This window comes from Rutidosis leptorrhynchoides, chromosome 2, assembly GCF_046630445.1.
Source record: "Rutidosis leptorrhynchoides isolate AG116_Rl617_1_P2 chromosome 2, CSIRO_AGI_Rlap_v1, whole genome shotgun sequence".
Taxonomy (NCBI): Eukaryota; Viridiplantae; Streptophyta; class Magnoliopsida; order Asterales; family Asteraceae; genus Rutidosis; species Rutidosis leptorrhynchoides.
In genome coordinates this window covers 431944097-431953588 of record NC_092334.1, presented here as the reverse complement: position 1 = coordinate 431953588, position 9492 = coordinate 431944097, and the positions used below count along the sequence as shown (strand labels likewise).

The window sequence follows — 9492 nt, the reverse complement described above, 5'->3', positions numbered from 1 at the left end:
AGAATACATGCAGGTTTTATAAATGATTTACAAAATAGACACAAGTACGTGAAATTACATTCTATGGTTGAATTATCGATATCGAATATGCCCCTTTTTATTAAGTCTGGTAATCTAAGAATTAGGGAACAGACACCCTAATTGACGCGAATCCTAAAGATAGATCTATTGGGCCCAACAAGCCCTATCCAAAGTACCGGATGATTTAGTACTTCGAAATTTATATCATATCCGAAGGGTGTCCCGGAATGATGGGGATATTCTTATATATGCATCTTGTTAATGTCAGTTACCAGGTGTTCACCATATGAATGATTTTTATCTCTATGTATGGGATGTGTATTGAAATATGAAATCTTGTGGTCTATTATTATGATTTGATATATATAGGTTAAACCTATAACTCACCAACATTTTTGTTGACGTTTTAAGCATGTTTATTCTCAGGTGATTATTAAGAGCTTCCGCTGTCGCATACTTAAATAAGGACGAGATTTGGAGTCCATGCTTGTATGATATTGTGTAAAAACTGCATTCAAGAAACTTATTTTGTTGTAACATATTTGTATTGTAAACCATTATGTAATGGTCGTGTAAACAGGATATTTTAGATTATCATTATTTGATAATCTACGTAAAGCTTTTTAAACCTTTATTGATGAAATAAAGGTTATGGTTTGTTTTAAAATGAATGCAGTCTTTGAAAAACGTCTCATATAGAGGTCAAAACCTCGCAACGAAATCAATTAATATGGAACGTTTTTAATCGATAAGAACGGGACATTTCATCCAACACTACAAAACATGTCGGCATTTCACACTTTGTTTGGGTAAGCACCTAATTATCTCAAACTCTGTAGCTTCGGTTGTTTGTGCTATCCGTGGCTTCGTCCCTACACCACCAACAAACTTGACGCTAGGTTTCAACCTTGGATATTTTTTGGTTATTCAGCCACACAAAGCACATACTATTGGCTGGATCCTCTTACACATAAAATCTACACATCTCGCCATGTCAAGTTTGTTGAAAATGAATTTCTTTATCCTACACCTTCAAAGGATAATAATCACTAACCCTACCCAAACCATGAAAACTTGGTGCACATTTGATGTACCCATCATCATAAATCATCCCCCACCATCGCCAAACCATAATCCTATACCTATACCACAATTATCGACCACACCACCTTTCGCTCACCCCACACCAACTAATGAACCTGAACCATTTATTACACAAACTAATATACCAGCTCCTACCACCACCACTTCCACAATTACCACTCGCTCACGCAACAATATTCACAAACCGAATTCCAAATATGCTAACCTTACTACGTCGGGTCCAAACCCAATTGAGCCGACTATTGTTGATCAAGCTCTAAGTGATCCACAATGGAAAGAAGTTATGCTAAATGAACTAAATGCACTCCATCAACTTGGCACGTGGGAACTCAATCTGTATGATTCTACGCCAAATATTGTCAAGTTTAAATGGATTTTTTTCGTATCAAGTATCACCGTGATCGTACTATTGATCGCTATCGTGCTCGATTTGTTACAAAAGGTTTTCAACAACGACCAGACATCGACTACACTGAGACCTTTAGCCCTGCTGTTAAACTTGCAACAATTCGTACTTTACTTGCTTTAGCGATCACGAACAACTAGTCTCTTCGACAGTTGGATATTAATAATGCATTTTTGAATGGTACTTTGCAGGAACAAGTGTTTATGTCGCAACCAACTGGATTTGAGGATGCCACATATCCTACTCATGTGTGTAGATTGAAGAAAGCTATCTATGGTCTCAAACAGGCACCAAGAGCGTGGTATACTAAACTCACAATTTTCCTTCAAGGATATGGTTTTACGCGGTATGTTTCGGATACATCTTTGTATATTAACCGCAAGGGAACTACACCTATTTACTTAATCGTCTATGTGGATGGCATTGTGCTCACTGGTCCAAGTACTAGTAGAAGCAAAATTCCAGCATGTGATGTGCTTCTCAAAATCTCATGTTAGTGCACTAGTGCTTCTCAAACAAATAAGTACTTCTAAAATAGAGATTTCCTTACCGATGTAGAAGCAAAATTCCAGCAACGGGTGTAATCAAAAACACACTCAAAGCTGCTACTTGAAAACTCATTAATCATAAATATAATTCAAAACACATACCCAAATCCCCCATTGTTGACATAATCATTTTGTTTAGATAATAATTTTAAGGATTTTCAAGTTTGAACTCTTTCACATAAAACACCTAAAAATATACCTATAAGATACTTGATAGACGTGTCACATTCTCCAGTTTTAGCATGTAAGGATGTACCAAGCTTATCCTGCGATCATGCACCAGTTAGAGTTAATCAAATAGTTTGAAGATTAGTATTTGTCATAACACAAGTAGAATACTCTCAACCATTGGAGCTCTAAATACTCATAGAATATCAAATAGCAAACTTCATATAGCAATCAACTTTATGAAATAAATGGATTCTGGCCCTGATGCTGATGTCAAGATTTTTGAGATTATTTAAACATGTTTGTTAGCAAAAACTATAAATAATATGTGAAAAATAATTATTTGTGAGTTCAGTTTCGAAACCACGATACCTTACAGTGAAGAATAGATACATACAAAAGTTAGACATTAATAATAGCACTAGAAAATTAAAGAGAGATTGTGACTTTTTACCAATAAGAAGCTCTCGTTTGACTTTCACCGAACATCTATGCAAATGTGATTGCCATGACAACAATGCATAAAGAGCTTCTAGTTACCTCATACGATAATTTTTGAGATTTAAATAGATGTAACTGCATTGAAGTTTCAATAAATTAACATAATATTCAACAACATTTAACTAACTGAGTAACTTCCAACCAATCTACCACGACACATAATTGGCAGCTTGATAGCGTTCATGGCCAGAGTTCAAACATAGTATTACTCTTCTCTATAGATCGTCCATATCGTATTACCGTTTCGACCTGTTACCCAAACCGACCCAACCTGACCCGTTTGGACATGTTTAAAATTTTTACCCATTTGACCCATGACCCATTTCAACCCAAAACCGTTTTGACCCGTTACTCAAACCGACACAACATGACCCGTTTGCCAGGTATAAACTACAACAACACCAATTACATGCACAATTGTTAAATCAGTGGCTTCAAAGATCCATTACAATATACGTTCAAATTTCAAAATCATTTATATAAAACCAATCCTTAATTCAAGCAAAAAAAGTAACATAAATAAGTAATAAATAAAAAAAGGTTTAAATTAATAAACAATTATAAACACTATATACACCATACAATTAGTGACCTCAAGGCCATTAGTTAAGTACTGAATTTGAACAGACATGTCTTTTAACTACAATTAGATATACACATTATACTTAAGGTGGCCAATCAACAATTACCAATCACAAATCTATCAAAAAGTTAGATATTGGGCAATAGTTAGATTTATTGCCCAGTAGCAACGGCTCCTGCAAATGCAAAATCAAGTACAGTTGAGTTCCCACGTCCGTGACACACGAGCAAAGCCAATGTGCTACAAAGTTTTTAACCCACTCAACTAAAATTTCTTAATGTATATCAGAGCATAGTTATTTGATTATCAATATTTTAAAGCAAGTAAATGGTATCTAGTCATTCATATTCTCAAAGAAATTGAAGAATGTGGAAAACCGCAATCGAAAATAACTTCTTACGAAACATACCTTTTCGGCTTGTCACGTTAAGTAACCTAGCCAAAACTCTAAACATCATCGAACAATCCTTTTAATATTCATGTTACATTCCAGCAAGAACCAACCTATATTCAAATTGAAAGTGAAAACAAATCCAAAATAAATAATTTCTCAACTCAAAAATAGTAATACTAATGACAAATATTAAAATATAAAGTTACATGCTTGACATCCATTTACTGTATTATAATTCCACATACCAGTTTTCATACAATGTATATAAGTTATGTATAGGTATATAGTATATGTTATAGAAATATATATACTGAATATATAAAAGATTCTTCTTATCTATTGCCAGTGAATACAGTATATGAAAGATAGTTATAACGTCTTATTGACCTTGCATTATAATTTAAAATTGATTATCACCTGTTTCATAATGTTTTACTCGTTCCATGTTTCAACTTCTCAGCAAAATACCTTTGATGATGTGCCTGCAAGTTGCAGTGTATGTATGTTTAATTAGTTTGTCGTTTTATCAAGGTATAAACATACATAATATTAAAATGACAAAATCGCTGAAATAGTCCCTGTGGTTTGTACCAAAATACTGGTTTCATCCCTGTGCTTTTTTTTTGATGGATTTGGTCCCGGTGGTTTATAAAAGTTGCTGATTTAGTCCCTCTGATCGACGGCCGTCAAAAAAGGCCGTTAAGTCCAGTCATGTGCCAGACATGTGAGGGTATTTTCGTCAGTTTCTTTCATTTATTAGCAAAATTGCTGAAATGGTCCCTGTGATTTGTACCAAAATTGCTGGAATAGTCCCTGTGGTTTGTAAAAAAAATTGCTGAAATCAATTTACCTTATCTCCTTCCACACCTTCATCTTTATCCTCAAAAAAGATGAACAAACCCTAATTTATTAATTTTATTCAAACACTCTAATTAACATTAACATGGTAAAATCAAACCCACCAAAACTAAAACTAAATCGAAACTATTAAAATTAATCTCAAAACTAAATCCAACCTCAAACTAAAACTAAATCCAATATACAAAATCAAATTTACACAATCAAATTACAAAACCTAACTTCATCTAAATTAGAATATCAGCAAAAACATGGAAACATAAGAAATTAAGAATAGCAGCAGAAACTTAGAAACATTAGAAACATAAATTAGAAACATATGAAGTAAACAAATTAGTTTCAGATCCGATCGTTCAAACCCGATTGCATCTGGATCTGAGATTCGTCTTCTTTATCGCATCTACATCTGGGTTTCGTTTTAATAATTAAATCGATTTGATGACTCGATTTGGTGAAGATGACGACGGTGGTGGTTGTTGAAGATGAACGTTTGTACCTGTTGCTACTATCCTTCTATTTCTTCAGTTCCTTACCTGCTGCAATTCGTTATCTGAATCTGCAATTTGAAACCAATTTATTTCCTGCTTCAATTCGTTACCACCAAAATGATTAAAACTAGGGTGGAAGGTGGTGGCACCACTGACGATGGTGGAGAAAAGGGGATGAAGGGTTTGGTGGATAGAGAAAAGATCGGATGATCGTGTATTAATTATTTTGGGGTAAACGAATCGTTGCTTTCGTGTAAAGAGAAAGTGGGTTTTAAATTGGGTTTTAATAAACAGAAAGTGGGATTTAGGAGTGAAATTGAATTTGTTTTGATGTAAAGATTGTATAAAATGAGTATTTGAAGTTGGATTTAGTTTTAGTTTGAGGTTGGATTTAGTTTTGATCTTAATTTTAATAGTTTTGATTTAGTTTTAGTTTTGGTGGGTTTGATTTTAACATGTTAATGTTAATTAAAGTGTTTGAAGAAAATTAATAAATTGGGGTTTTTTCATCTGTTTTGAGGATAAAGATGAAGGTGAGGAAGGAGATAAGATAAATTGATTTCAGCAATTTTTTTACAAACCACAGGGACCGTTTACGCAATTTTGGTACAAACTACAGGGACCATTTCAGCAATTTTGCTAATAAATGAAAGAAACTGACGAAAATACCCTCACATGTCTCGCACATGACTGGACTTAACGGCCTTTTTTTATGGCCGTCGGTCAGAGGGACTAAATCAGCAACTTTTATAAACCACCGGGACTAAATCCATCAAAAAAAAAGCACAGGGACGAAACCAGCATTTTGGTACAAACCACAGGGACCATTTCAGCAATTTTGTCTATTAAAATTATAACAGAAAATACTACCAGGTGATAATGAATTTCAATAAAAAGTAAATATAAAGCTTCACGGTAATATAAAAGTATACTCAATTAGATCAATTAGATATTTAGATGAATATCGTTTATACCTCGGTATCGATGAGAATCATACAAACATCGTAAGCTTGAAAGGGGGTTATTCTTGTAACTTTTTTTTAACCGAAGAAATACCTCCGCGCACTAATACTCCATTTTGTTTACTGTCATACTCAATTCTTACTGATTGCTTAACAACACGAGACGATCTTATGAACTCAAACATTAATAGTTGTTAAAAATGTCAACATGCACTACATTCATAAAATATACATTCATAAAATAACTAATTATAAAGATTTTTAAAATAGGATTAGCGTACCTTGAAGATTGTAGCAGAATTATCTAAGGAAATTCAAAAGACCAATTTAACGGCGATCTACGGTTTTATACTATCGAATAAACGATCAGAGTGTGGTTGTTTGTTTCCTGCCCGAACGCGTGTGTGCGCGCAAATGATGACTAGGCTTCGGTCCTGATGCAATCTTGCCGTTCAAAAAAAAAAATATCGTCAATTGATTTGGGATGATTATGGAAAGAATGAACGGTTGCTCTGAATTGGTAACGTTTACCAATTTCTTGTGAAATCTGTAGCTTTATTAGTCGGATATGGCGGATGATTTTGTTAGGGTTTCATTTCAGAGTGGAAGCTTCAATTGTGTCCACAAAATTGAACCCTGATTTTTCAAAATTTGTCCCGTCCTTTTTTCTAACAAAGGGGTATTTTAGTCCTACGGAGGTAAATTGTTTGTTAATGACTTCATTAAGAAGAGTTGTGTAAGTTATTATTATTTTATTATATACACTATATGTAATGTAATTGAGATACTACAAATGAATAGTACTATTTGGACTATCTCAATGTCACATTAAGGTCTCCAAACTTTTTTCAACGTACGAATCGGTCCCTCCCCAATTTCACTAAAAAACCCCGCACCCTCGAGAAAATACAAAACACCCCCAACTCTATCCCCTTACCCCGATCCGACCTGACTCGCCTCCTGGGTATTTTTGTTTGTTGTAGCTACGTGAAAGTTGGTAACAAATCTATATTAATCATATCCTAGCTAACTTATATTGTATTATATATGTATTCTAATATATTATGTAATCTTGGGATACCATAGACACGTATGCAAATGTTTTGACATATCATATCGACCCATCTATATATATTATTTGGAACAACCATAGACACTCTATATGCAGTAATGTTGGAGTTAGCTATACAGGGTTGAGGTTGATTCCAAAAATATATATAGTTTGAGTTGTGATCTAGCCTGAGACGTGTATACACTGGGTCGTGGATTGATTCAAGATAATATATATCGATTTATTTCTGTACATCTAATTATGGACAACTAGTTGTAGGTTACTAACGAGGACAGCTGACTTAATACACTCAAATCTTTAAAACATAATAAAAATGGTTGTAATTATATTTTGATCATACTTTGATATATGTGTACATATTTGTATAGGTTCGTGAATCGATCCGTGGCCAAGTCTTATTTTCGAGGAAGGAAATATCTGTGAAAGTGGGTTATAGTCCCACTTTTAAAATCTAATATTTTTGGGATGAGAATACATGCAGGTTTTTATAAATGATTTACAAAATAGACACAAGTACGTGAAACTACATTCTATGGTTGAATTATCGAAATCGAATATGCCCCTTTTTATTAAGTCTGGTAATCTAAGAATTAGGGAACAAACACCCTAATTGACGCAAATCCTAAAGATAGATCTATTGGGCCTAACAAACCCCATCCAAAGTACCGGATGCTTTAGTACTTCGAAATTTATATCATATCCGAAGGGTGTCCCGGAATGATGGGGATATTCTTATATATGCATCTTGTTAATGTCGGTTACCAGGTGTTTACCATATGAATGATTTTTATCTCTATGTATGGGATGTGTATTGAAATATGAAATCTTGTGGTCTATTGTTACGAGTTGATATATATAGGTTAAACCTATAACTCACCAACATTTTTGTTGACGTTTAAAGCATGTTTATTCTCAGGTGAATATTAAGAGCTTCCGCTGTTGCATACTAAAATAAGGACAAGATTTGGAGTCCATGTTTGTATGATATTGTGTAAAAACTGCATTCAAGAAACATATGTCGATGTAATATATTTCTATTGTAAACCATTATGTAATGGTCGTGTGTAAACAGTATATTTTAGATTATCATTATTTGATAATCTACGTAATGTTTTTAAAACTTTTATTGATAAAATAAAAGTTATGGTTGTTTTAAAAATGAATGCAGTCTTTGAAAAACATCTCATATAGAGGTCAAAACCTCGTAACGAAATCAATTAATATGGAACGTTTATAATCAATATGAACGGGACATTTCAGTTGGTATCTGAGCGTTGGTCTTAGAGAACCATAAAATTGCATTAGTGTGTCTTACCGAGTTTGTTAGGATGCATTAGTGAGTCTGGACTTCGACCGTGTTTTTCTTCAAAAACGATTGCTTAACATTTTTTGTTGGAAACTATATATTATTAACATGTAAATATTATGTGATATATTAATCTCTTAACGTGTTTGATATTGTGTGATAGATGTCTACCTCTAGTACAAATCCCATTGATTCACCTAATAATAATGAAGAGTCGAATATATTTTGGGAAGATTCACAAATTCCCGAAGAGGAACCGGAAGAAGAAGAACCGGAAGAGGCGGAACCGGAAGAAGATGAACCAGAAGAGGAGGAATTGGAAGAAGAGGAACCAGAAGAAGAGGTTCCAGAGGAAGAAATATTGATACCTATAGTAAATCGATTAAATAAAAAAAAATCCTCAACCAACAGACCAAAGTTAATAATGGTCAATGGTGTTTCCGCCGAGGAAGCAAAATATTGGGAAGATTACCAATTTTCCGATGAATCGGATCCGGATGAGGATTCCGATGATGTTATAGAAATTACCTCGACCCAATTTAATAAAGCGAAAGAAAATAATAAGGGAAAAGGTATAAAAATAGAGAAACCCGATTCCAACCCCGATGAACTTTATATGTATCGACAACATCCATATTTCCTAAAATGTAACAATGATCCGGGAACCTCTAAACCACCAGGTTTTTCTAAACCATTATGGAAAACGACGGCTCGTATTAGAGGAACACCATATATTTCTAGAAAATTAGGCAAACGAATCAAGTCTGAAGAAGAAGAAACCAGTGATTCAAATTAGAAGGTTGTAATCATGTTGTGTATTGTATGTATTGTAGTGTGCTTGTACTTTTATGTTCTATGTAAAAATTGCTTGTATTGTTTGTTAATTATCTTTTACGAATCTAATCCTTGTCTATTTTACAGTATAAAAACAAAATGGACGTTAAGGGTAGACAACCGAATATTTTAGAAGACCTACCAGAGGATATGATTGAGAAAATCTTGTCTAGAGTTGGTCAGAATTCATCAGCACATTTAGTTATGGCGAAATTAACTTGTCAAACATTTGAAAGACTTTCCAGAA

At 33.8% G+C, this 9492-nt stretch overlaps 1 long non-coding RNA gene across 1 annotated transcript; it reads right to left on the bottom strand.

The window, feature by feature from the left end:
- Positions 1–2467: 2467 nt before the first annotated feature.
- On the bottom strand, positions 2468–6415 carry LOC139892397 (uncharacterized). The gene is made up of 3 exons (XR_011774061.1): positions 6315–6415; positions 3741–3835; positions 2468–2823 (listed from the first exon to the last, which is right to left on the bottom strand). It is a non-coding gene; the product is annotated as an uncharacterized lncRNA (long non-coding RNA).
- Positions 6416–9492: the final 3077 nt, after the last annotated feature.